Below are 25,773 nucleotides of genomic sequence, written 5' to 3' on the forward strand. Positions count from 1 at the left end.
TGAGCCAACATGCCTGGCCTCTTTTTTTTTTTTAATTAAAAACATTTTTTTTCTTTTGTAGAGATGGGGGGGTCTTGCTATGTTGCCCATGCTGGTCTTGAACTCCTGTGTTCAAGCAATCCTCTTGCCTAGGCCTCCCAAAGTGCTGGGATTACAGGCATGAGCCACTATGCCCGGCTTCAGATTCTAACTAAATGAAGAACAACCCTATTTAATGACAGCATGACTTTTTTTGGTTGGGGGGACACAGTCTCACTCTGTCACCCAAGCTGGAGTGCAATGTCACGATCTTGGCTTGCTGCAACTTCTGCCTCCTAGGCTCAAGCCATCCTCCTGCCTCAGCCTCCCAAGCAGCTGGGCTATAGGTGCACATAAGCATGTCCATCTAATTTTTGTATTTTTGTAGAGACAGGGTTTTGCTATATTGCCCAGGCTGGTCTTGAACTCCTGGGCTCAAGCAATCCTCCCATCTCAGCCTTCCAAAGTGCTGGGATTACAAGCATGAGCCACTGTGCCCAGCTGACAGCATGACTTTCAGAGCACTTTCCCCAATTAGTGTTTTAACAATTAAAATGAAAATTGTATGTAACAATTTTTCTAGTAATTCTTTGTTCTTCTTTCAGTCATTAAAAGAGGTTAAGTATTGCTTATATTTAATTTTATTCTCTACTATTATTAACTCTTTTTGTGCTCTAACTGTGCCTTGGTTTGTGATACTTCCCATGTCAAGATTTGGGAATTCTGTACTTTCATTTTCCTTGCCCCAGATCATTAGTGAAGTGGTTGTGTGATGCCAAAGTGGGCATGGGTCCTCACGAATGCAGTGGACACTGTCTCCCACCTAAAAATGTGAGGGACCAATATTTGTCACTGCTCTTTGTTTACGGTCCTTCAGTCAATTTTCAATCTATGTGACCATGCACGTATTCTGCCCAATTTGAATTAATTTTGCAAGTGGAAATTCACGGAGTAGTGTATCAAATGCTTTAGTAAAATCCATATATATTACCTCTAGTGCATTCCCTTCACCCATTAATCTCGTAATGCGATTTAAAAGAGTGATCACATTTGTCTGGAATGATTTGTCCTTTATCCATCCCCAAAGCTGCCTCCTGCTCTTGGCTCCATTATCCTCTCCATCCTTTCAGTTTTTCCCTCTTCACGTCTGATTCATTATACTATTAGACACAGGGGTTATATTTTAATAGATGATAATTACTGGTAACACCTTTCTTTCTGTTTAGAAAATATTTAAGGTTTTCAAGTAATCTTTAAAATGTGGATTATTGAAAATGTCTACTGACTGTTAAATTTGCAAGCAAATTGCTTTAATACAATCTCTTTACTTCAAGCGATTATTCTCAAAACACTTTCCCAGGCCTTATTTTCTTTTAAAATAAGTTTTGTTAGGAACTATAATACAGTATTTAAGCTGTCTTTCCTGTTCTGCTTGTTTGAATTGTTTTCCAGTGTCCTATTTCCCTTTCTGCCTGGGAAAGATGTGTACTGTATTATGTAAATTAAGGGTGATAATAAGTATAAAATTATTGCTGTAATACTAATATCATATCCACTGTGAATGACTACATTTATTTGTAAAAAAATCTTAGCAAATGTTTCTCTATATGTATTAGATCAATTTGCCTGCCTTATAAACATACTTCTAAACTTTTAGTTTTGGGTAGATTCTTTTTCTGAAGAGCTCAAATGTTATATATCAAATCAGTAAATTTAGGGTAATAGCTAATTCAAAATATAAGATGTTTTCAAAAGAGGAGAGAGAGCAGGAATGAAAGGAATAATATAACATAAGAAAAGAATGATAAAGTCAGAGATGCAGGTATGTAGCAGGTAAAAGAGCATGCAATAAGTTGTGTACCTTTAGAAGCCTAAGTATAGGAATATCAGTTAAGGTGCTGTGGGGCTTCCTTTCAAAAGATGTAGAGGCTCAAATATAGACTACTTCTTTGAGATCAATTCCTTGACCCACAGTTCCAATGCAAGTGACTTCTCATCTGTCATCATAATCATTGTCCAGATTTTCTTCTGTGTACAACCAACACTCCATTTAGGAAAGTTAGTGGGAAGGAGGACTCAGAATGCTGCTTTTCAACTTGCTGCTCAGTAGGTAAAGGGTGGTGAATGCTGAGCCAAGGCCCACAAGGATATTTTAGCATCTGCTCCTTGGTTACTTACCAAGGACCCTGATAAGATATCACTTACAGAATACATGCAGTGAGAATGGGTCAGTGCCTTATTAAATGATGAGGTGAAATAAACTTTATTTAAGTCAAGATCTTAGAACTTTATATTAAATCAGATTCAATTTAGTAACTTAAATATGTGAGGGTGACTAGTATATTTCAATAGGATAGTCTGTAGGGGTTTATTGAATGCCACTGAAATGCTAATCAAAGACTTGGTTCAACCTGTACTCATATATTAGAACACTGAATAGAAGACTACTATTAGACAATAAAAATGGCTATAAATTTTTTCCAATTTTATCTCCATGTGGATCTCTACCTTCTTCCTCCTATAATAAACACGTTAATTGTAGATAAAAAATCAACTTGTACCCAGGAAATATGCAGGCTCACCTTCATATGTGAATGTCCATTCATTTGAATAGGAATGGCAAGTATTTATTACTGGGAAAGAAGGGATGCATACAAAATTAAGTGAATATGCATGAATAAGTCCCAATGTTTATGTGACATTAATAGGAAGCAGTTGAGTTATGTCTGAAAGTGTACCTTGCTGTGTACAAGCATCTATGCTTATTCTACATAAAGCATCTGTGCTGAGGACTTAGGAGGCTTTTATTACTAGTGTTCTATTTTTTAAGGAAATATTAACAATCATTTTCAAATACATAGAGTTCTAGGGAGAACATATACATTTTGTATGTGCCTTAAAATTAAATCATTTTTCCTGGCTTTTAACATTTGAATGATAACCTAGATGATGGGTTGATGGGTGCAGCAAACCACCATGGTACATGTATACCTATGTAACAAACCTGAACGTTCTGCACATGTATCCCAGAACTTAAAGGATAAAAAAATTTGAATGATAAAGCCCTAAAAAGCTCAGGGTGTGAAGAAAGCCCTTTATCTTCATGTCTCTATTGCCCCTTTTCCTCATCTAATGAGAACCTAAAATAAACAGGTCTGAAATTGGGATATTATTATTATTAGATCGGTAGTGCAGGATTGTGATTTCTTAGGAGGCTGTAAATTGACAGCTGCGCTGAAAGAGAAGTAGAACAGGTGCACATGGTCATCTCTACTCCCTGAAATATGAAGATCCCATTGATAGGAAATTTGACTCAAGGAAACATTCAAGCTATTTAATTTTCTGTTTTAAAGATCATAGTCTATGATCTATGGCCCCCTTATCTTTGAATTTTCCATCCTCCTCCCTTTTAATATCTAGTGAGCCCTGCTATATGCCAGATACTGGACTACACAGTGGCAATATAAAGTCTCACAAGCCATTGTCCATGCCTCAGGAATGTGTGCTCCTATAGGAGGGAAAAACGAGTACATTGAAGCAGAGCCAGTGGTAAGTGTTAGGCAGGAGAGGTTGTGGCGTGCTCTTGGGGCACAGAAGAGTGGCAGCTAACTCTATCTAGGGGGAGGTTGGTGAAGTTCTTTAGAAGAAATGATATAGTTTTGAAAATAAGTAGGAACTAGCTAGAGTAGGGGTTCTTAACCTGTCATCCACTGATAGCCAAGGATAGGGTTCAATGTGTTTGTGAACGTTAGATGGGAAAAAAATCCACCTTTATTTTCATTAATATTGAGCTACAGTTTAGCATTTCCTTCTATTATAAATGTAGAAAAGAGCCTAGCTACGCTGCTGTCGCTGTCACTATGGCCCATTACAAAGCTGCCAACTTGAAGCGTGAGCAGTTCCGGTGGTACTTGGAGAAGTCAGGGGTGCTGGACACACTGACCAAGGTGTTGGTATGAAGAACCAGAGAAACCTAACAGTGCTCTGGATTTCTTAAAGCATCACTTAGGAACTGCTACCCCAGAAAATCCAGAAATAGAGCTGCTTTGCCTAGAATTGGCAAAAACCAAAGAGAAATATAAAGCTATTGTAGAAAAAATAAAAAACTGAAAGCAAAGCTTGCTCAGTATGAACCACCTCAGGAGGAGAAGCATGCTAAATAGGATTCTTCTCAGTTGAAAAGACACTGAAAAATGGTTTTGTATGACTTGAATACTTTGTATAGTATATACTCTTTTCTGAACAGATGCTATAGAATTCTTGATATGTTTAATTCACCTATCACACTCTGTTATAAACACATAGAATCATCAATAAAAACTCAATATAACTTTCTTTGGGTTTTAAAGCAGGAGAATCCAAAGTAAATCCTGAAAAAACCCTAAACACAGCCATCTAACTCCTTACCTTAAAAGCCATTCCGGGCCGGGCACGGTGGCTCACGCTTGTAATCCCAGCACTTTGGGAGGCCGAGGCAGGCGGATCACGAGGTCAGGAGATCGAGACCACGGTGAAACCCCGTCTCTACTAAAAATACAAAAAAATTAGCCGGGCGTGGTGGCGGGCGCCTGTAGTCCCAGCTACTCGGAGAGGCTGAGGCAGGAGAATGGCGTGAACCCGGGAGGCGGAGCTTGCAGTGAGCCGAGATTGCGCCACTGCACTCCAGCCTGGGCGACAGAGCGAGACTTCGTCTCAAAAAAAAAAAAGAAAAAAAAAAGCCATTCTGTTCATTAGTCTGATTAGGAATGATGGCACTGGTTGTATTTTAGCCAAGGCAGTTTAGCATGGAGCTATTCCTTCGTGTAGTTCAGGATATGAACATAGGTACAGTCATTCTTTGAAGGTGATATACTGTTGTGTATATTCCCTATAGGCAGCTGGAGAGATCCGTGTGACACAAGATGCTTTTGTACGGGTTCCCATGAATCTTCTGCTCTTGTTTGTGTAACATGGAACAAATAACTCTTCCTTGCCACCACTTTGCCTTAGACAATTGTGTGTGTGTGCCAGTTTGAACTCTGATACCACATTTTCCTTCTATGCAATCATGCCTTGTTTGATAATCTTGCAGTGCTTTGCTCTGAGCTTTAGTGGGTCCTAGTTGCACACTGACCTTTCTGTGCTGTTTTTCAATTTGCCTAATAACAGCAGTTACCCTGATTGTAATTTATGCAACTTTAAACAGGATCACACTGTACCCCCTGTCTGCCTTATTTACTTATTGAGCACAGAACAGAGGCAATATACAACTCTGAGTTCTCACACAAGCTGGGATGAGAAGAGGAATAAGCCATATATTGTGGAAAATCATAGTTTGTAGGTATAATTATACAGCGCTTGTTTCCCTCAAAGTATTTTTCTAGCCCTGAATTCATTTTATCTTCATTATCCCTGTGAAGTAGGTGGGGGCAAGTATGAGGGGAAGTTGGGTGCTGAATTTTTAGGCCAAAGGCTGATGTTAATAGAAATCACTCACTAACTGTAGAGCCTTGGGCATATCAGTGAACTGCTCTGAGATTTACTGTCTCCATCTGGTTAATGAGAAGAATGGCTGTTGTGAGGGTCAAATGAGAATGTATGTGAAAGATATGTAAATGGTAAAGCACTATATTCTTGTTTGTTAGTCCTTTTTCCTTTGTTTGGGTAGACCTACAGTCGGATGTTTTGTTTTATTAATCACTTATTTTCCTTATTGATAGACCGTCATTTTATAGACATATTCCTATTGCATGTATTCTCTCACTGTTGTTAGAGAACCTATCTTTGTTTTTGGTCAAAACACACATAGAAAACAAAGTGATCCAATGAAAACTGGTTTAACTAGCCAAAACCTTTGCACCTGTTGGAAACTATGACCAAGTCAATTATAAGGGCATTTAAATCAGTCGTGTTAGTAGGAATGTGGCAATGACTGGTGCCTCTTCTAGTCACAAGTTTGCTTTTGGAGGGGGGCCAGATAATATTGGAAGAACATTCGCTTGAATAGATTTCTCTTTTACCAATTTGAGTGCCTCCTACATGGGCAGCAGTGGACTAAGTGCTGGGTGTGATAAAGAGGAATGACTTAATTATGAGACATGTATATAATCAAATGCAGTGTGGGTTAGGACCTGTGACAAACCATTATAATAAAACATGGCCCCATGAGGGTTTTGAAAGAGAGAGAGACTTGGCTTCTTTAGTTGGTAAGATAGTTTCTTGGTAGATACAGGTTGACATTTTTTTTTTTTTTGTGGCAGCCAATTCTCATGTGCTTTTTACTTATTGGATTAATATTAATATTTATGTCAGTAAGCCAGGTGACTGTGCCTATCTTTTGTACCATCCTTTTTGAACAGAATGGCAACATGTGGGTTGGATAATCACACTTTTAGGCGAAACTGACTTGTTTAAACTGCTGTACCAGTCAGTGCTATTTGAGAATTCAGGATCAACCTAGCCTACAGAGGTCCTCTTCAGCATTTCCGTCAAGGATTTGGATGAAGACAATATACAAGAAGATGCTTGATGGAAGAGAAAATGGATCCCATCAGTTAAGCTCCAACTATGCTTCAGCTGCTTTGTCTATAAAATATCGATTTCACATCTTGCCTACCTCACAAGGTTGTTGTAAGGATCAAATTAAATATAATGGATGTAAAAGTGAAAAAAAAATGTAGAAAACAAACTACCGTAATATTAACGCTGGTGACAATGTCACCAATAGAAACCATAGCTACATATCAGATATTGTAGATATTTCAAAATATCCCTTATGCTCATCACTGCTTTAAAATTATAGTAGTACACCAACCACTGGGCTTTATTAATGTATTAATAGAAACGATACATATTATCATACCAAATATTGGTGTTAATATTTAATTGATTTTAATATTTTGATAGCTGAATTTCAATATAAATTGATTTTCTTTGTAATTCTACATGCTTTATTCTTTATTTTATATATTTAAAAGCATTATACTAAGAAAGGTCCATAGGCTTTAGGTCTATAGCAGATTGGTAGTGGGGTCCATAACACAGTGAAGGTCAAGAACCCCTGAACGGGGAAGAGGTTGGAGAAGGGGTGCTAGTTATTCCAGGAAAAGGAAAAGCTTCATGGATGTTTCAAGTTATACATAATGTGTCTTTAAGGAAATGTTGATAGGTATGAAGACAAAATATGTACACAATTGTTTTCTGAAACATAGTGAGTAATATATACTCACCATGTTTTCATAGGAACATGTTGCTGGGGAGCAAAATCATTAAGCATATTAATAGCTCACCCAGAATTTCTGAAGCTGACAATAAAGGTCCATCATGACATCAGACTCTGCAGCAGGTTGTGCTGTGATAAAAGCCCAAGAAAGATGCCTGAAATACTTATTTGCTACTTTTTCTTATGTGGTTAGAATGCTAAGAATCATCTAAGAGCAACCAACATTTGCCTTACATGCATTGTAATGGTTATAATAGGTACTAGAAATACAGAGTATGCTAAAAAGTTATCAAACATTAACAGAAGCAGCAGTAGCTGTGGAAAGAGTACTTGACCAGGAGTCCTTAGCTTCAGGCCACAGCTTCAAGTCTGACACTAATATCTGTGTCACCTTGTGCATGTTTTATTACTGGTAAAATGAAGATAATGACTTCTGCTCTAACTTATCTTGTAAATTGCTCTAAAGATCAAATGAGCATGTCAAGATGCTTAGAAAGGTTTGAAACATAATACATGTTATTAATATGGAAATAAAGGTGAAATATCAATACTATAACATTTTATGTTTTGAATATAGAAATAAAAGTGAAATTTTCTATCCTTGTATTATAAAATACATTGAAGAGGAAACCTTTTAGACAGATAGAATTTTAAAGATCTCTATATGTATAAAATATAAAATGTAAATGTAGCATATGAAATATCTATAACATAAGAGTTAAATTCTTACAAGACTATAGACAATGAAACGTGTTATCTTAAGTCATTAGATAACTCCATAATAAAATCACTTTCTTAGGGCTGGCAACAAGCTTTCAAATATAACTTGTAGCATAAGACAGCAGTGAATTTATGTATGTGCTATTTAGATTTAGTGGCACTAAGATCACAAGGACATACACATTTAATTAGTGGAGTATATCCAATTCTAAAATTTAGATCACTTTCTCCAAATAAGCTTGTTCTTCATAGGAATCATGCAAGCAAATGTTGACAAATATTGCAAACAATGAGAGAAAGACACGAATCTTAGGATTTTTCTTCCTAAAAAATCTATTCTTAATAAGATGCTTTTCATTATAGCCTAGCAGAGCAGGATTTAAGTACCAACCTGAGTCTTCTGTTCTCTAGGTCAATGTTGAAAGTTTATTTCTACAGTAAAACACATGTCTCACATTCTTGGTGTTGCCATATAAATCAAACAAAGAGAACTGCATTCCAATTCTCTCCATTATTACAGGAGCACACAACTTACTAACCAGAACATTCTTCCATTTTTAGTTTGAAGTGTTTTTCAACTTCAAGTATGCTTGGAAAATTATTAAGCCAAGGCTATTGTGATTATACCTGTTAGACTTTTATTCTATATAAATTATCTAAGCCAAATGGAGTCCAAAATACTGCCCCTTGACTGCCAATTAGAATAGTTCCTAATCCTCAATCATGTGCTAAAAGAGACAAATGAGCTAGATTTGAGTTTGAAAACTACCGCCTCTGAATAAAAAGAAAAAAAAAATGAAGTTGAATATGCATTTGAGAAAGACACAGTTAATGCAAATGGTAGAGAAATGTGGAACACTATTCTAAACTGCTTATGTTCACTGCTTCCCGAGTACAGACACTTGCACCAAGATACAGAGACACACACTTATTAACTCACACATATGGATCAGAATGACTAAACATTTTAAAATCAGGAAAAGCAAAACCCAGTAGATTCTCCCCCACAGTCTGTACAGTGCACACACACCCACTAACACACACCCTTGACCAGTGTAAGATCCAGAAGTGCTTAAACAATTTTGTAGGCATAAATTACAAATTAATGAAACCTGCCAAAGGCAGACACATAAAGACATACTGTTCAAGATATAAGAATTGAAGCAAGGCAGACAACTGAGAAAAACAGTCATAAGTTCCCAAACTGAAAAGATTGTATCCTGGACATCCAAGTAGATGAAGGATTCAGGGTGAACAGATTTGTATCCTGGCATCAGAGCAGATGATGGGTTTAGGGACTGCAGTGGTCCCTAAAGACCATTCTCTCTAGCATCCAAATTTCTAAAAATTAAAGCCTAATGGTTCCAATTCTTTATAAGGTTGTCCTTTCAGTGGGTAAAGCATTGATCAGTGGTCTCAGTCTTGCCAGCTGGCTTCAAGGGCTCTGCCCCCAACAGTTCCTCAGCATCCTTTCTTTTTCCATTCTCTTGAAGAAGGGATGCTCTGTTCACTTCACGTGAGCTTAGATTTACGAGGTGCTGAGAAACAAGAGTGTGGAGCCCTTCAAGTTGTACTCCCAGATGTAATACTGCAAGTGAGCCGACACGGGATCTTAGCATTGGCTAACATGTTTGTTTTACAAAGCTTGTTTGTTACTGGATCCAAACGGATGCCCCAGTCAAAGCAAAAACAAAGCAACAACTAAAAACGTCTTCCTTCATTGCCCCCAAAATAACCCAATCCTTTCTGAGTCCAGGCTCCTGAATGCACATGAAACTGTGTAGCCTTGGCTGGGGGGATCAGCACTCCCTCCTCAGCTGGAGGCTGCATTCAGAAAGAATGGATTTTTTCTGGCTTCTGATAGTCTGAGATACTGTGCCTGTCACTCAGAGGCTGAGCAAAATAGGGTTCAAAACAGAGAACAGAGATGTATAAACAGATGCAAGACAGTGAAAAGAGTGTACCGAGTAGGGAGACGAAAGAGATTGGTATCAAGCCTTATCCTGGGATGGGCCACTCTCTCTGTGTCTGTAAGAAGCTCCTAGGCTATTTTAATTATAAATATTTATATCCAAGGAAGCAAATTCAGAAGGATTTATATCCCAGGGGAGTGCAGATCAATAGATCTAAGCAAACCTCATCTCCAGGCTGACCACTTAACACTGTTATCACCGATTAGGGCTGCTTGGCCCTCTGGGAGGGTATCAGTTCCCCTCTTGTCCTGCATAGGTCCACCCCATTCTTGGCCCCAAGAGGAAATCAATAACAGGATGCAGGGATCGATACACAGGATATCTGCTTGGCTGCAGTGGCTCACCTTAGGATCGGAGTTTGGTTAGCCCTTGTCTATACCGCAAGCCCCTATTCCTTCCCCCAACCCCTCCATCCTTCCAGATCTGCTGGAGCATTCCAATTTTGATCTTTAGCTCACTCACTGAAATCGGCCCAGATACTGCTGACTCTTGAGCAAGAAATAAAGACTTGGTTAACATTTGCCTTACTTTCCAAAAGTAAAGAAACTTACCAGACCTCAAGGATTGAGTCAGAGTCGATTTCCTGCTTCATGGCCCGGGGCATGCTTTCTGCTGCCCACTCTCTGGCCACCAAGTACTGTCGGAGCAACTGGAGCTGGCTGGGTTACTGTTCCAGGTTTGCCTGCGTCTCCCTATGCTTGGTCTGCATTTGATAGATCCTCTGCTCCTGAAGCATCCAGCTATTGACCCGCCCAGGGAAAGAAAGAAAAAAATGGAAAAAAAAAATCAATTAATACTAACCGGCTTAACAAAACCCTGCATAGCACAGGCCTGGAGCATACAGGGTAGGAGTTGGGATGGTCTCAGTGGCAACAATGAGTGTGGGGACAGGCTCAGCCAGCTAGAAAACCTGATGTTCCAGGGACAGGAAGCCAATATGGTAGGCGTGATCACACACACACACACACACACACACACACACACACACACACACACATATTCTCTCTCTCTCTCTCTCTCTCCTCTCTCTCTCTCCCTCTCTTTCTCTCTCTCTTGGCAGCTTGGTCTGACATGCCCTAGTCTGAGAGCAAAGAGGACAGTGCAGGTACATGTTCATTGTGAACTGGTGGAGGATGACACATTCACCAAAACAGAAGAAGGGCTGCAATCAAACTCATAGAACCGGTGGATATTTTTGTTTTCTGGGGTTTTTTTGGGGGGGCAGGGGTGGAATAGGAATAGAATTGTTTTGTTCTGAAAAGATAATACCATTTACGTGTCGCAGGAGAGTTCCTGAGGCATCTCTTCGTGCGTCTCCGTATCACACCACCACATACAGACACACATGAAGCTCTTTTAAGGGGAGCAAGAAAATAGCGGCGCACCATACCTCAGCTGCCAGGCCCTCTCTCTTCTGCAGGAGCTGGCTTTGAAGGCTGGGGATTTTTGCATCTCGCTGTTCCAGCTGTAAAGAGTTTACATACGGAGGGAGCAAGGAAGGATCATGAATGTCAACCAATGAGCAATTAGCATGACAAGACTAAAGTATTGATCCACTAAAGCTCCCTGCACTGCTGTAGCCCCAGAGGTGGAGCGGCTCCCTTGTCACTAACTCTGATAGTGCATTTCAGAAGCCTGTATTGTAGGACTGGCTACTTTTGTATCCCCTATCCCCTTCTCAGGGCAGGGGAGTATGGCACCTTCAGGCTGCCCATCTGCATCTATCAGGGTAGTCTCCATCCCTGGGCAGAAAGCTGCAGAGAAAAGCATAAAGAATGTAAAGATTTTGGCTGTCCTACTTTATTCATTTTTTTAAAATGCAGCTCCCTCCTGATGGCACCAGGCATTTCTAAGTATTGATTGGAAAAGGGCTAGGGCGAAATCCTGGCCTGACAGCTGGGGCTGGAACTAGTGTGGTTTTCCATTCTGCATGGTCAGAGGCAAAGTGACTTTCACAGTACCAACTTCTGGCCAATCCAAATACACACTTACTGTGCACATAGTACTCATTTTAGTCAGTAAGGGTCAAGAAGGGAGAGGGAAAGATGTTATTTCACTGAAGAGACAACCTTATTCCTAGGTGTAAGGCTATCATACATCGAAAGAGAAAATGAAGGAATTTTCAACTTAGCAGACATGGCGTTCAAATGACACTAGCCAGGTGAAATATTACCTCTGTAAGGTTCTTCATTCTCGCCATTGATTCCCTCCTTTGTTACTCTCAGCTATAGGCACACTTGCCATTGATTCCCTTCTTTGTTACCCTCAGCTATAGGCACACTAACCTTTCATCATTTTTTCTACTTTTTCCCCTATCCATCCCATGTCTTCACAAATTTATTTCTTAAGTTGCCCTCCTAATTTCTTTTCATACCCTTCTTTAAGGACCCCCTAGCACTCCATCTCCTTCATGAAATCTCCCAAGCAGTGGTAATTATTCATTCCTGCATGAGCTTCTACTTGTGCCAAAAACTTCTCTAGCAGTGGGGATATCATAATGAACAATATGGTATGGTCAATATACTTAAAGATATGGTCCTTATACTTAACATATGGTCATTATACTTAAAGATACGGTCATTATGGTCATTGTATTTAATGAGCTTACAGACTAAATGAATAATGAGCCATTCATTTACAGCAAAACCATCCATCCATCCACCCATCCACCCACCCAACCACCCAGCCAGCCATCTATTCATTGATACATTCAATTTGTGCTTATCAAGAACTTCCTATTACCAGGAACTACTCTTTGCTAAAAATAGGATGGTGTGGCAGAGACTTGAATGCCTGCTGATAAACATTTTCTCCTCTTCTTCCCAGGCTCACAGATAATCTATATTTCCCAGCTCTTTTACAATGGGGCCTTATGAATGAGCTCTGGCCAATGGAATGTAGGTGGGAGAGATGCATGCCTGGCCTGGCTCATAGAAACCTTCCTCAAGGCCCTTCCTTCTCCTCCCTTCCAATGTGACTCTTGATGGTGACATGCTAAAGATGGGGGTGCAACCTGGGTCTTTGGGGATCCAGTTGGAGAAGAGTGCCCTGACCCACTTTGGACTATGGTGAAAGGAATCCAATTTCAATGTTGTTAAACAGCTGACATTTTAGGATTGTTTACGTTAGTGTGAGTGTAAAAGCTAATGTTACTTTTACTGACTAACAAAAACACAAAGCAAAAACAGATACGGCCCCTGCCTTCACAGAGCCTGAAGCCCAGTGGGTGAAAGAGATATTAATAAAATAACTACAAAAATAAAAGTAAAAACACAATTGTGATAAGTATAATAAAGGATAGGTATCTGAGGAAACAAACACATGAGCCAGAGGAAACTCAACCTAGACAACTGCCATGATGCAATTATGTTGAGATATGAAGGGTGAGTCCTGAGAGAACACAGGGGTGTTCCACTAAGAAGGAACAGAATGTGGGAAGTTGATATGGTAAGGAGTAAGGTACAGTCCAGAAACCAAAAAACCCCAGTATGAGTAGAACACAGAGAATGAGAAGGATATGATGCAATGTGAGACTGGAGAAACAGGTATGGACCCATCCATTCAAGGCCTTATAGATTATAGATTTCAGTGTCTGTCCTAAGATCAATGGGGAGCCATTCAAGAGTTTTATGCAAGGCTGGTGACAAAATCTTGTATTTTAGACAGGTCTCTTTGGCTGCAAGCATGAAGAATGAATTGGTAGTTCTATTTCCAGCCATATGGTGGCTAGGCCAGATAACTCAAAAACCCTTCCACCAGAAAGTTAGCATATTTTGAATAAAATGGAACACACATTCTTTTAAGTATAGAGCTAAGCTTGCAAGTAGAAAACTCCCCAAATGCTAGGTACAAAGAGGGAACTGAAACAAAATCAGTAAACTGTGGGACGTGTATGTGCCTTGAGGAGCACTGCTCAGGCTCAGTGACTACAGGGATTAGGTTCTAGAACTCACATGGGGACAAGGGTCCATGAAAATTAGCAAGGGGAAACTGAATCCTCACATAAAACTAGACCCTTAAAAAGATGGCCTAAGGGGGAAAAATCCATCTATTGTCACAACAATGCTTGTCTTTTCATGGTGCATAGGAAGGAAACAAGTGCCCTTTGAGAATCTGTGACTGTGCTTTACAAGGTAAGGGGATTTGTTACTATCTACCAAATTGAGAAACCTCTAAGCTGAAAAATTAAAATCAAACTTAGTCTCAGGCCAGGAATATCCCTGTGGCATTTGGCAGGAGCAAACCCAAAATGCTCTGGAGAGCCACACTTTCACACAGGGCACCTAGAATTCCTGTAAATAAAGCCCTGCTGAGGATGTACTCACACATTACAAACTAAAGACCAAGAGTGTATGTAGATAAAGCAAATAGCAGATTTATACCTTCGAGAGCTTCAGATGATAGAACAATCTGGTAGAGACTGCAAATAAGTATGCTTAAAATGATTAAAGACATAAAGGAAAGTGTCATGCAAAAATAGCAAAGCATTTTGGAAAAAAAAAAAGAGAATAAACTAGAGGAGGATAAAAGTCATGCATTCAGATCAAGAATGCAACTTTAGGCCAGGCATGTTGGCTCACACTTGTAACTCCAGCACTTTGGGAGGCCAAGGTAGGAGGATCACTTGAGGCTAGGAATTTGAGACCAGCCTAGGCAACATAGTGAGACCCTATCTCTAAAAAAAATAAAAAAATAAAAAATAAAAAATAAAAGAATTGCCTGGGTTTGGGGGTGCACCTCTGTAGTCCCATCTACTCAGGAAGCTGAGAGGGGAGGAGTGCTTGAGCCTAGGATGTTGAGATTGCTGTGAGCTATGATCATGCCACTGCACTCCAGCCTGGGCGACAGAGTGAGATCCCCATCTCAAAAAGAATACAACTTCTTCCCAAATGTGCAGGACTCCTAGTATGATATCAGGATTTAGGAAGCAATCATACTTTTTTCTTTTCTCTCTTTCTGTTAAATATGTTATTTATATGGGACAAATCTCTCACTTGCTCTGTCAGTGACATCAAATATATAAGGGCATAATGATGGCTCCAAAGCAAGAAACATTTTCCATATTTAAAACTGATGATCAGCTCATAAGACATTCTCTCTGTTATGATTGTTCCAATGTCTCATAAAGGAAAATATCATCTCAGTGTGATTTCTTTGCTTCTTTGCACTGTTCAGCTCAATGTTCTGTCTCCAGCTGGGCACAAATTGAGGACAATGGCCTTTTCAATGGTGGACAAAAAGCCATAATGGGAGGGAGGTGGCAAGCATCAAAGGAAAGCTCAAAATAAGGAAGGCTCGTTATTTTATCAGAAACTAGTTTTTCTTGTTATTGTTTCAAAAATTCTCATGCCTCACAAAATAACTGAGAATAAGTAATGTACTAACATTAAGAGTTACCCAGTCAGCCTGAGCTGGTACTCAGGATGAACCAAATCCTAGGATATTTCTTTATGGACCCAGGCTAAACTTGTATTGAGGGTTTTTTGGTAGTGGAGAGACTTAGATGGAACTAGATGATTCCAAGCTCAGCTGGAATCAGGTCAATTTCATTCACTTGTGTCTTGTGAGACATTTATCACCATCAGCATCATCATTATCTTTTATTGAAGGTCAACTATCTGCCAGACCACATGTTATTTCATCTTATTGTCAGAAAACCTCTGCAGAGTGGGCACTAATATCCCCACCTCTTGGATGAAAAGATACAGAAAAATGAAATGACCCAAATATTCTCATCTTATATTAGAACCAGGGATAGGATAAATGCCCTTAGCCCTCCTTAGCAGGTTTAAATAGAGACAAAGTCATTCAGAGCCCCAAGAAGAGCAGGTGCTAATAGAGAACTTCTTTCTTTGCATGGCTTCAAAGCAAGTTGTTCTAAGCAGCCAAAATGAGGTAACTGAGCTCAACCACATTCATCTGTCTTCCAGCAGTGAATGCAGATTTACCAGGTAGGAGACAGATACTTGAGACAACAATTTGCAAAATTTGGTGTATCCAGTGGGGCTGCTGATGAAAAGGTCAGGTTATCTGAGCCCCACTTATTTCTTCCCCACCCTAACATCCCACCTATCCACAGAATCTGCTTGTTGCTTCTTCAGATGTGTCCTGGTCTATTCATACCCCACCACCCCAAGACCATCCTGTTCCAAGCCACCATCAATCATAGCATGCCCCAGAAGCCTGCTAAACGGCCTTCCTGCCTCCACTTTGCACCTTACAATCAGCCCTCCCCACAGCAGCCAGCTCCATTTTTTACATTGAAATCAGATAATGCCACTCCCTCACTCAAAACCCTCCAAGGGCTTCCCATTTTACTTTGACTAAAATCCCACCTCTTTGTCAAGGTCTACCAAGCAAGGTCTACCCCACCTCTTGTCCTTTAGGTGTTTGCTCAAATACCATCTTCTCAGAGACTACACACCTCAGAGGCAGTCCCCATCACCTTACCCTGTATGTTATATTGCTTTTGAACAGTAGATCTCAATGACCAAGCACAGTGCCAAGCACAAGGACACTAAGTAATATTTATAAGAATGAATAAGTGAATTCCATATCTTCATTGACATCCATGGCTTCTAAGACAGAGGAAATGAGACACCTGAGGACTAAGAAAACTTAACTATTAATTGGTCTGCCCTGGAAAGAAAGTATTTGACCTGTTGTCTCAAGATAGATAATTTATGTAAGGAAATCAGAATAAATATTATTTTTTATGTGTAACTATGGGTGAAATTCAACTGATAAAAATAGAAGTCTGGACTAGTAACTATTTGAGCTTACTATTTACGAAGTTGCAGTATTTATACTTATGTTTACATCAATATAGTATTTTCTACTTTCAAAAGTGCTTGATTATATATTAACTCATCTTTTTTCAAAACAGCTTTATGAAGGATGCAGGTATTATTCTCTGCATTTTACAGATTTTAAAAAGTGCTAACAGCACTATAGCCGGTGAGTATCAGGTCACAATATGGCCTGGCAAACCTGAAGGCCCAAAGACTAACCTTATGAGGATATTTTCACTTACGTCACACTGGGAAAAGGACAGATAGGATACACAGAGGAAAGACTTTTGTTTAGGGTGGTATATGATGTTTCTGTAGGGTAGTGTATTTGTTTCCTAGGGTTGTCATAACAAATTACCGCAAACTGGATGGCTTAAAACAGCAGAAATGTGTTTTCTTACAGTTTAAGAGGCTAGATGCCCAAAATCAAGGTGTTGGCAGAGCTATGCTCTCTCTGAAGGCTTTAGGGGAGGATTTTTCCCTGCCTCTTCCATCTTCTGGTGGCTCCCGAAATTCTTGGCATTTCTTGGCCTGTGGCAACATCACTGTAGTCTCTGCGTGTCCTTTCTTCTTCTTGTAAGGATACCAGTAGTCGGATCTAGGACCCATCCAAATCCAGTATGACCTCATCTTAACCAACTACATCTGCAAAGACCAAATAAGATCACATTCTGAGATTCTGGGTGGACAAAAATTTTGGGGGGACATTATTCAACCCACTACAGACGAGCAGTATGAAACTGTAAACATCACCTTCCTGTTCATCCTCAGTTTCTGTGTGTTCTTTAAAAGAACAGGGATCCTATATATTTTCTCCTTGCATTTTGTTCTCTTCCCTGCCTGTGACTCATACCCACTGGCTCTTATTCCTGTCTCTTCCCCTTCCAGTAATATTTCTGTAACATTCTGTATGGATGAATCACACACACATGCACATTATGAATCCATGCAACAGTACAACTTGGTTTTCATTAGAAACTTTTCTAGGATATGGATTCCAATGATGTTCCAAAAATCAGAAAATTAAATTCTAGCTAGAAGCATAATAGCTCTTAGGCAGAAGAGCAGCCAGTGATTCCAGGCTGTGGTAAAGAAAGGCTGGAGGAACAGTTTATCAACAGCTGAGTCATAGGGTTCCTATTAATAGTTATATAACTAGGATTGTTTCAATATAGCATTTAAGGTTTATAGTCTTTATGATAGTCTTTCTCATGCCAAAGGAAAATATACTTAAAAGATAATGACTTATTTTAGAATCTCTTAGTACTAATCTGTTTTGAGCTCCATTTCACAAGCTCTATTTCAAGTGAATGTTTACATAGTGTTCATAGCTATGGTCTTCATATTGTAGCATCATATGTTCATAGATATTGTGGTCTTTGACAATCTCTCCTGTTATCTATTTCATTTTCCTTCCCTGGTTACAAGGAAAACTCATACCTATAAATAATCATTTATGTTTTCTTTACTCTGCTTGCAGTTTTGACTAGCTTATTGTCTCACTGAATATGGCTCTATTCAGTACCTACTGATATGAAGAGACTATCGCTAAAGATTTTTTTTAACCTATCAGAGGAAGTTCCTGGATCTCTGGCCTTAAAATCCTGTCTCCATTTATTCTTGAAGAAAAAAATTAGAAAGAAAACATGATATTATGCCTTGCACATAGTAGGACTTCAATCAATATTTATTTCATTTGGAAATTGACAGCAATATTTTGATTTAAGTTGTACTAGATGAATAAATACAAATGGCATTCACTTGATGATGGCAAAATGGTGCTGGGACAACATCCAACAATGCACCAAATATTCCAAAATAAATTCAGATAAATAAAAATACTACAAATAGGCCCATAAAATTACTAGAAGAAATAATGAGAGAATTTTTTTTTTTTTTTTTTTTTTTTTGAGACAGAGTCTTGCTGTCCCCCAGGCTGGAGTGCAGTGGCGCGATCTCGGCTCACTGCAGGCTCCGCCCCCCCGGGGTTCACGCCATTCTCCTGCCTCAGCCTCCCGAGTAGCTGGGACTACAGGCGCCCGCCACCTCGCCTGGCTAATTTTTTGTATTTTTAGTAGAGACGGGGTTTCACTGTGTTAGCCAAGATGGTCTCAATCTCCTGACCTTGTGATCCGCCCACTTCGGCCTCCCAAAGTGCTGGGATTACAGGCGTGAGCCACCACGCCCGGTGAGAGAATTTTTTAAAATAATGTTGGAGAGAAGTCTTTTCTAAATATAACACACAACCCAGAAGTCAAAACATAAGGATTTATAAATTCATCATCATAAAACTAAAACAAATTTCTATATGAAAAAAATCATCATAAGTAAACAGAAAAATGACAAACCAGGAAAAATTTATAATTCATATAACAGGCAAAGGGCTAATTTCTATAACATGTATAAGAAGCTCCCATAAATCAATATATAAAAGTCTAATAACCTAATGGAGAACAGGGAAATAGTTCATAGGAAAAGAAATAAAATTACTTTTAATCATATTAAGGAAACAATCTCACTCACAGTAAGAGAAACACAAATTAACTCCACACTGAGATACTGTTTTATATTTAATATATTTGCAAAACTCCCAAACTATTGATAACACAATGAACTTGTGAAGGTGCAGTAAAATAGGTTTATTTCATACATTGATGGTGGAAGTGGAAAGTGGCACAAACTCTATGGAATGCAATTTTCCAAGATCCACTAAAATTACATGCAGCTACCCTTTTACCTAGCAAGCCTAGTTTTATGAATTTATCCTACAGATATGCCTGCAAACATGTGACATGGCACGTGTAGAAGGCTATTCATTGCAGTTTTGTAATGAAAAAAGATTAGAAACTACCTAAATGGCCATCAGTAGGATGCTGGTTACATTAACGATGGTTTGTCCACACAATGGGATATCATGAAGCTATGAAAACATTGAGTATTCTCCTAAACAGAAATTCTTTCTTTGTAACCATTGCAGGAAAATAAAATAATGACAGGAGGGGTCCAGAAAGGTCTTAATATCTATGAACATAATACATTGTAAAATGAAAAAAAAAAAAGGTGGAGAACAGGTTGTGTAGTGTGCTGTTTGTGTAAAACTGGACAGAGGAGCATACACATGTATCAGTATTTACTCGTATATGTATGGAATATCTAAAAGAGTACACACAAACTGACAACATGCCTTGCCTTTGGGAAAGGGAATAAGGTGGGTAGAAACAGAGAAGATTTTCACTGTGATCCTTTTGTACTTTGCTTTTTGAACTCTAAGTATATATTCTCTATTTAATAAATAAATATATTTTAAAAATAGCTCTGACACATAGACATACCCATAACCACACATACAACCTGATCAAACTTCATTTGCTAATCAGACCTCAGACCCAGAAAGATGAATAAGTCCTTGGCAAGGGAGGTTCTCGGCAACATTATCAGGCTACTGGGCTTTGGGAGTTACTGACATATTGGCACCTGTGCTATAACTAGGGTAAGTGGGACTCACCAGTCAAACATACTCATTTTCTGAATTCCTAGCACATGCCAGGCACATTTGTTGAATTCAAAAACGAAAAAAATGAAGGATGAAATACAGTTTTAACAGCAAATGGCTTTTGTGGATAATCCCAAACTATTAGTAAAGTAAAAATAATCATAGTTGTTATGCCTAGTAAGTCTGGAGACTTGACTTCCAACACTGGGCTGTCAGTTCACTGCATTACTAGTAAATAGGGAGCCTGGACTAGATCATTTCTAATGCTCCCCCCAATTACATTTCTCCTTGAAGTATCCTAATTGCAGCATTCTTTACAAGATTGAATGACCAATCTCTTCATATAGGGTTATGTCTAGGTCTTCAGCTTCTCAGACCTGGAAAGACCTCAGTATATTCCCTAGGATCTCAGTCTGACACCTTTCCTCTTTGCCTTCAAATAGACACAAGTCTTCCTGTTACCCCAAAAAACCTTCTCTTGAGCCAATGGTCCACTTTGCTATCCTTCTATATCGCTCTTCCTTTTCTCTGTCAAATTTCTCAAGTATGGGAATTATACTTGCTTCTCCCATGATTTAAATTGACTGATACTTCTGTCTCTCTCCCTTATTGGGGTAAAATTCGCATAAGATACAATTAACCATTTTAGTATACAATTTAGGGGCATCAGTACATTCAAAATGTTGTCCAGTTATCACCTCTATCTAGTTCCAAAACATTTCATCATCCTTCAAAGGAGGCCTTGCACCTATTAAGCAGTCATTCTCTGTTCCCTCCTCCCCTCAGACACTGGCAACCAGTAATCTACTTTCTGTCTTTATGGATTTGCCTATTCTGTATATTTCATATAGGTGGAATCATACATATGCAACCCTTGGTGTCTGGATTCTTTTGAGGTTCATTCATATTACAACAGGGGTGTCCAATCTTTTGGCTTCCCTGGGCCACGCTGGAAGAAGAATTGTCTTGGGCTACACACAAAATACACGAACCCTAACGATAGCTGATAAGCTAAAAAAAAAATTGCAAAAATACTCATAATGTTTTAGGAAGTTCACGAATTTGTGTTGGACCACATTCAAAGCCATCCTGGGCCACATGTGGTCTGCAGGTGGCATATCGGACAAGCTTGTGAGGACTTCTTTCTTTTTCATGGCTGAATAGTTCGTTGAACAGATGTACTACGTTTTGTTTACCCATTCATTCCATTGATGGGCATCTGGGTTGTTTCCACCTTTTGGCCATTGCAAATAGTGCTGCTATGAACATTTGTGTACACATATTTGGTAAACCTGCTTTCAATTATTTGGGGACACACCTAAGGAATGGGAATTCTGGGTCACATGGTAATCCTATGTTTAACTTTTTGAAAACTTTGTGTGTCTCTTTTTGAAGCAGTTTTCTCAGGCTCAGGGTGCAGACATTCATGACAGACTCTTTCAATCAACAAATATTTATTAAGTGTCTACCAAGGAACAGGCCCTTTGCTCAGACGTTGGGGGATTCAAAGGTGAGCAAGATAGTCTTTTCATTGAAGGGCCTCAGGGTCTGGCAAAAAGAAGTAGATAGGGAAAAAATAAAACACAAACTGGATCACGTGTTTCAAACAACAAAAACCCTCCAGATACTTACTATGGCAACCATAAGAAAACCTAAATTCCTTACTAGAGCCTTCAAGGCTCTGTCTATGCAAGTGACCCTTATGCAGTCTTCATGTGGGAAAAACTCTGCTTGCTCACTGCTGTACCTTAGAACCTAGAAGAGTAGTCCCTTCATGAATATTTGTAAAACATAAATCAATACAGAAATAGGTGAATGCCCCTCTGTTCTCCTCCTTGGCCTCTAAGCTCTAGCCTTTGTTCTGTGCCTTGAATGTGCCAACTCATTCCTTTCTCAGGGCCTTTGCACATGTTGGTCCTTCTATTTGGAATGCTGGTCCCCAGATCTTCACATGGCTGTTTCCTTCTCATCATTCAGGCCCCCCTGACCACCTTAGCTCAGAGATGCATCCAACTCCATGCACTTAAACATTATCCCATCTTATTTTTTTCACTGAACTTATCCATTCCTGAACATGCATATTTCTCACTCTCCCTCCAAATTTAGCTCCTGTTTATATCATTTGCTGCTACATCACCTATACCTGGCACATGTTAGGTGACTGATAAATATTTGCTGACTGATGAATAATTGCACTACAGTGGTGTCAGATGCTTACATTATGGTATGTACAAAGCCTAGTGTTGGCTCCAAGGAGGGGGTGAGCCAGGAGGAATCCTGGGAACTAAGCTTCCAGTTTTCTACCTCTGTGTCCACCTTCAAAGCTTCTCCAATTATCTCTACGCCCCAAACACACCTCTGTCCCATGCGTACTCCTATATTTCTGACAACTTACTGGACATTTCCAAATTATCATTCCCTAGCCCCAACAAACTGAATTTTTTCCCGCAAACTTAGGATCTGATGGCCTGCTTTGACATTTTCTTCAGCTGTGACATCAAACCATCAAAACACCAGTTCCAAAATAACTTAAAGAGTATGACTGGATTGTTTGTAACACAAAGGATAAATACTTTATGGGATGGATACCCCATTTCCCATGACATGCTTATTTCATATTGCATGTCTGTCTCAAAACAGTCCATATATCCCATACATATATACGCCTAATACGTACCCACAAAAATTTAAAAAAATTAAAACTAGAAAAACAACAAAACTCCAAAACCATCAGTTCCTTCAATACTTCTAGTCTTATCTTCCGTTCCCCAAGAGAACCAATAGAGTTAGCCAGATCCCATACACACTAAAAATAGCATGTTGTGATTTCCAAGTATGGCCTTTCCTTTGCCATTGCCTATCCAAAGTTTTCTAACACCGATATGGGGCCTTAACTAACTGTTCCAGTCTACATTTATTTGGCCTTCATGGGACCTCCTAAAGCCCATAATATCTGTGCCTTTCATTTTGGTATTTAATAAACTTGACCTTGTTTAAATAGAAATATTTCACTCATTTACTCCAAAGAACAGAAAATTCTTGAAATATAGGCTGTTTAAAATCTCCTTAATAATATCCACAGCCTCTCACACAGAGATATATGCACACAGTACACACATAGGCAGTATCTTAATGAGTAAACAAATATGAATATTGAGAAACAATGAGAAAATTAATCATGGGCGAGGAAAAGATTTCCAGAGAGTCCAAAAGTAAAGATGACTTGTATCTTTGCTTTCTATAAATCCTTCTTGCAGTAGTTCTCAATCCTGACTCCATGTTAGAATCATGAGGAAACCTTTACCAATGGTAGGACCCCATTCCTAGAGATACTGATTTAGCTGGTTTTGTTTGGAGCTCTGGAGTTTTTTTCCAGAATCCATCATGATTTATAAAATGTTAATTATATATTTCCATGGGTGCTTTCTTTTTTTCTTGAGTTTGTGGGTTTGAGGTATGACAAACTATACATCTGCCACAGTAAAGCAGGGGTACTAATGAAATGTGAACTTTCAGTTTAGAATAACCTCAAGATGAAGTGCTTGGGGAAAACAGTGCTATGGTCTGAATATTTGTGTCACTCTAAAATTCATGTGTTAAAACTTAGCAGCATTATGGTGTGGGGAGCTGGGGCCTTTGAGGGGTGATTAGGTCATGAGGGCAGAACGCTCACAAATGGGATTAGTGACCTAATAAAAGAGGCCCCAGAGAGCTGCCTTACCCCTTCCACTATGTGACGACACAGTGAGAAGGTACCACCTATGAACCAGAAAACACGCCTTCACCAGACACTGAATCTGCTGACATTTTGATCTTGGACTTCCCAGCTTCCAGAATTATGAGAAATAAATTGCTGTTGTTTATAAGCTACTCTGTTTATGGTATCTCGTTATAACAGGCCAAATAGACTAAGACAGAGAATAAAATATCCACTGATAATATTGAAACTAAACATACAGAAGAGGTGGCAGACACTATTTGTTTGTCATTCAACAACCATTACAGCTCTTCTTCTTTGCTAACAAAGCTCAGACTTTGTTTAAATGGTAATGTGTCCAGCCTCAGGGGATGGATCACAATTGGCCTGGGACCATTTGGCAATCTATGCCTCTTTGTTTGATACTTACCTTTCTAGCTCCTTGAAGCTAAGGTAACCATGTGACAGAGTCCCTGCCATTGATATTTATGGGTAAGTCTATTGACTTACTGGGAAATAGTTTGCTTTCTAAAAACGAGGCTGGACTTGTGTATGTCTTGTTTCCCTTCCTGATTAGAGACTTCATCACCATTACCAAAAGTAAAAGCACAGGGACAAAAAGCCAATATACTGAAGACGACAGGACAGAAGGAGGAAAAGGTTTTGAGTTTCTGATAATATTGTTGCGTTTCTGGAACTACCAACCTTCTAACATCTTACTATCTGAGATTAAATGTCTTTATTACATACTCAACTAATAGATGTTAAGTTTTCTGTTATTTTCTGCGAAAAGCATTCTCAGCAGTCTTAGTCTGCTCATGCAAAATACCATCAGCAAAATACCATAAACCAGGTGGCTTAAACAACAGAAATTTTCTCACAGTTCTGGAGGCTAGAAGTCCACGATCAAAGTTCAGCAGGGTTGGTTCCCAGTGAGGGCATCCTGGTTTGCAGATGGCCGCCTTCTCCACAGAGTCCTCACATGGTCTTTCCTCAGTACATACCTGTGCATCAGGAAACAGCAAGCTTTCTGAGGTCTTTTTTCATAAGGACATGAATCCTATAATGAGATTCCCACCCACATGACCTCATCTACTCCTGATTACTTCCTAAATGCTCTATTTTCAAGTACCATTAAATTGGGGCTTAAGGCTTCAACATATGAGTTTTGTAGGGGACACAATCAGTCCCTACACCAACTAATACAAAATTGTCCTGTTCACATATAGGAATATCTTTAGCTGATGGCTATTCCCAAGGCTAAAAGAAAAGCCTTGTCTATGCTTTTAATTGCATTCCTCAGTGGTTGGTAAAAAATCATGGATGTACCATGAAGAATATTGCAGAACGTATAAAAATGTGGCAAAAAAGTGTTTAAGTACAAAAAATAATGACAAAAGTAGAAATCATCTGTCTATTCATTCACTAAATATTCATTGAATGCCTGTTATATGCACTTCACCCTGTGGGGATTCAAAGGTGAAAGTTTAGGGTCCCAGGCTTCTACAGTCTATCAGGAAAGATAAGAGATAGTGAAATGGCTGGTGAACAAAGAACACAATTTTCACCTTATGGAGATACAAAGTGGTATGAAAGTTCAGTATTAGGAGAGAGAACTTCATGGAAGAGGTGAGAGTTGGCATGTCCCTTAGGTTAGCATGAGCATCTCTGTAGAAGCCAGATGTAAACTGCTGCAGGGAGCCATATACATAGCATTGTCCCATCTGCTTTGGGCTTCCCTCTCTCAGAACAGATTCTCCTGCTGAAAATGGATAGCTAATCAACTTAGTCATGAATCTGCGGCAGAGTTTTAAGCCTGATCTTGCTGATGAAGAGGAGTTCATAATTGCCCAGAAGAAATGTTTCACTTTAATCCAGGG

The 25,773-nt window shown here is 39.2% G+C and overlaps 1 pseudogene; it reads left to right on the plus strand.

Annotated features, from left to right (window-relative positions):
* The first annotated feature begins 3,860 nt into the window (after positions 1–3,860).
* LOC129457725 (c-Myc-binding protein-like) lies at positions 3,861–4,387 on the plus strand (annotated as a pseudogene).
* The last annotated feature ends 21,386 nt before the right edge of the window (positions 4,388–25,773 follow it).

This window comes from Symphalangus syndactylus, chromosome 11 (genome assembly GCF_028878055.3).
Source record: "Symphalangus syndactylus isolate Jambi chromosome 11, NHGRI_mSymSyn1-v2.1_pri, whole genome shotgun sequence".
Taxonomy (NCBI): domain Eukaryota; kingdom Metazoa; phylum Chordata; class Mammalia; order Primates; family Hylobatidae; genus Symphalangus; species Symphalangus syndactylus.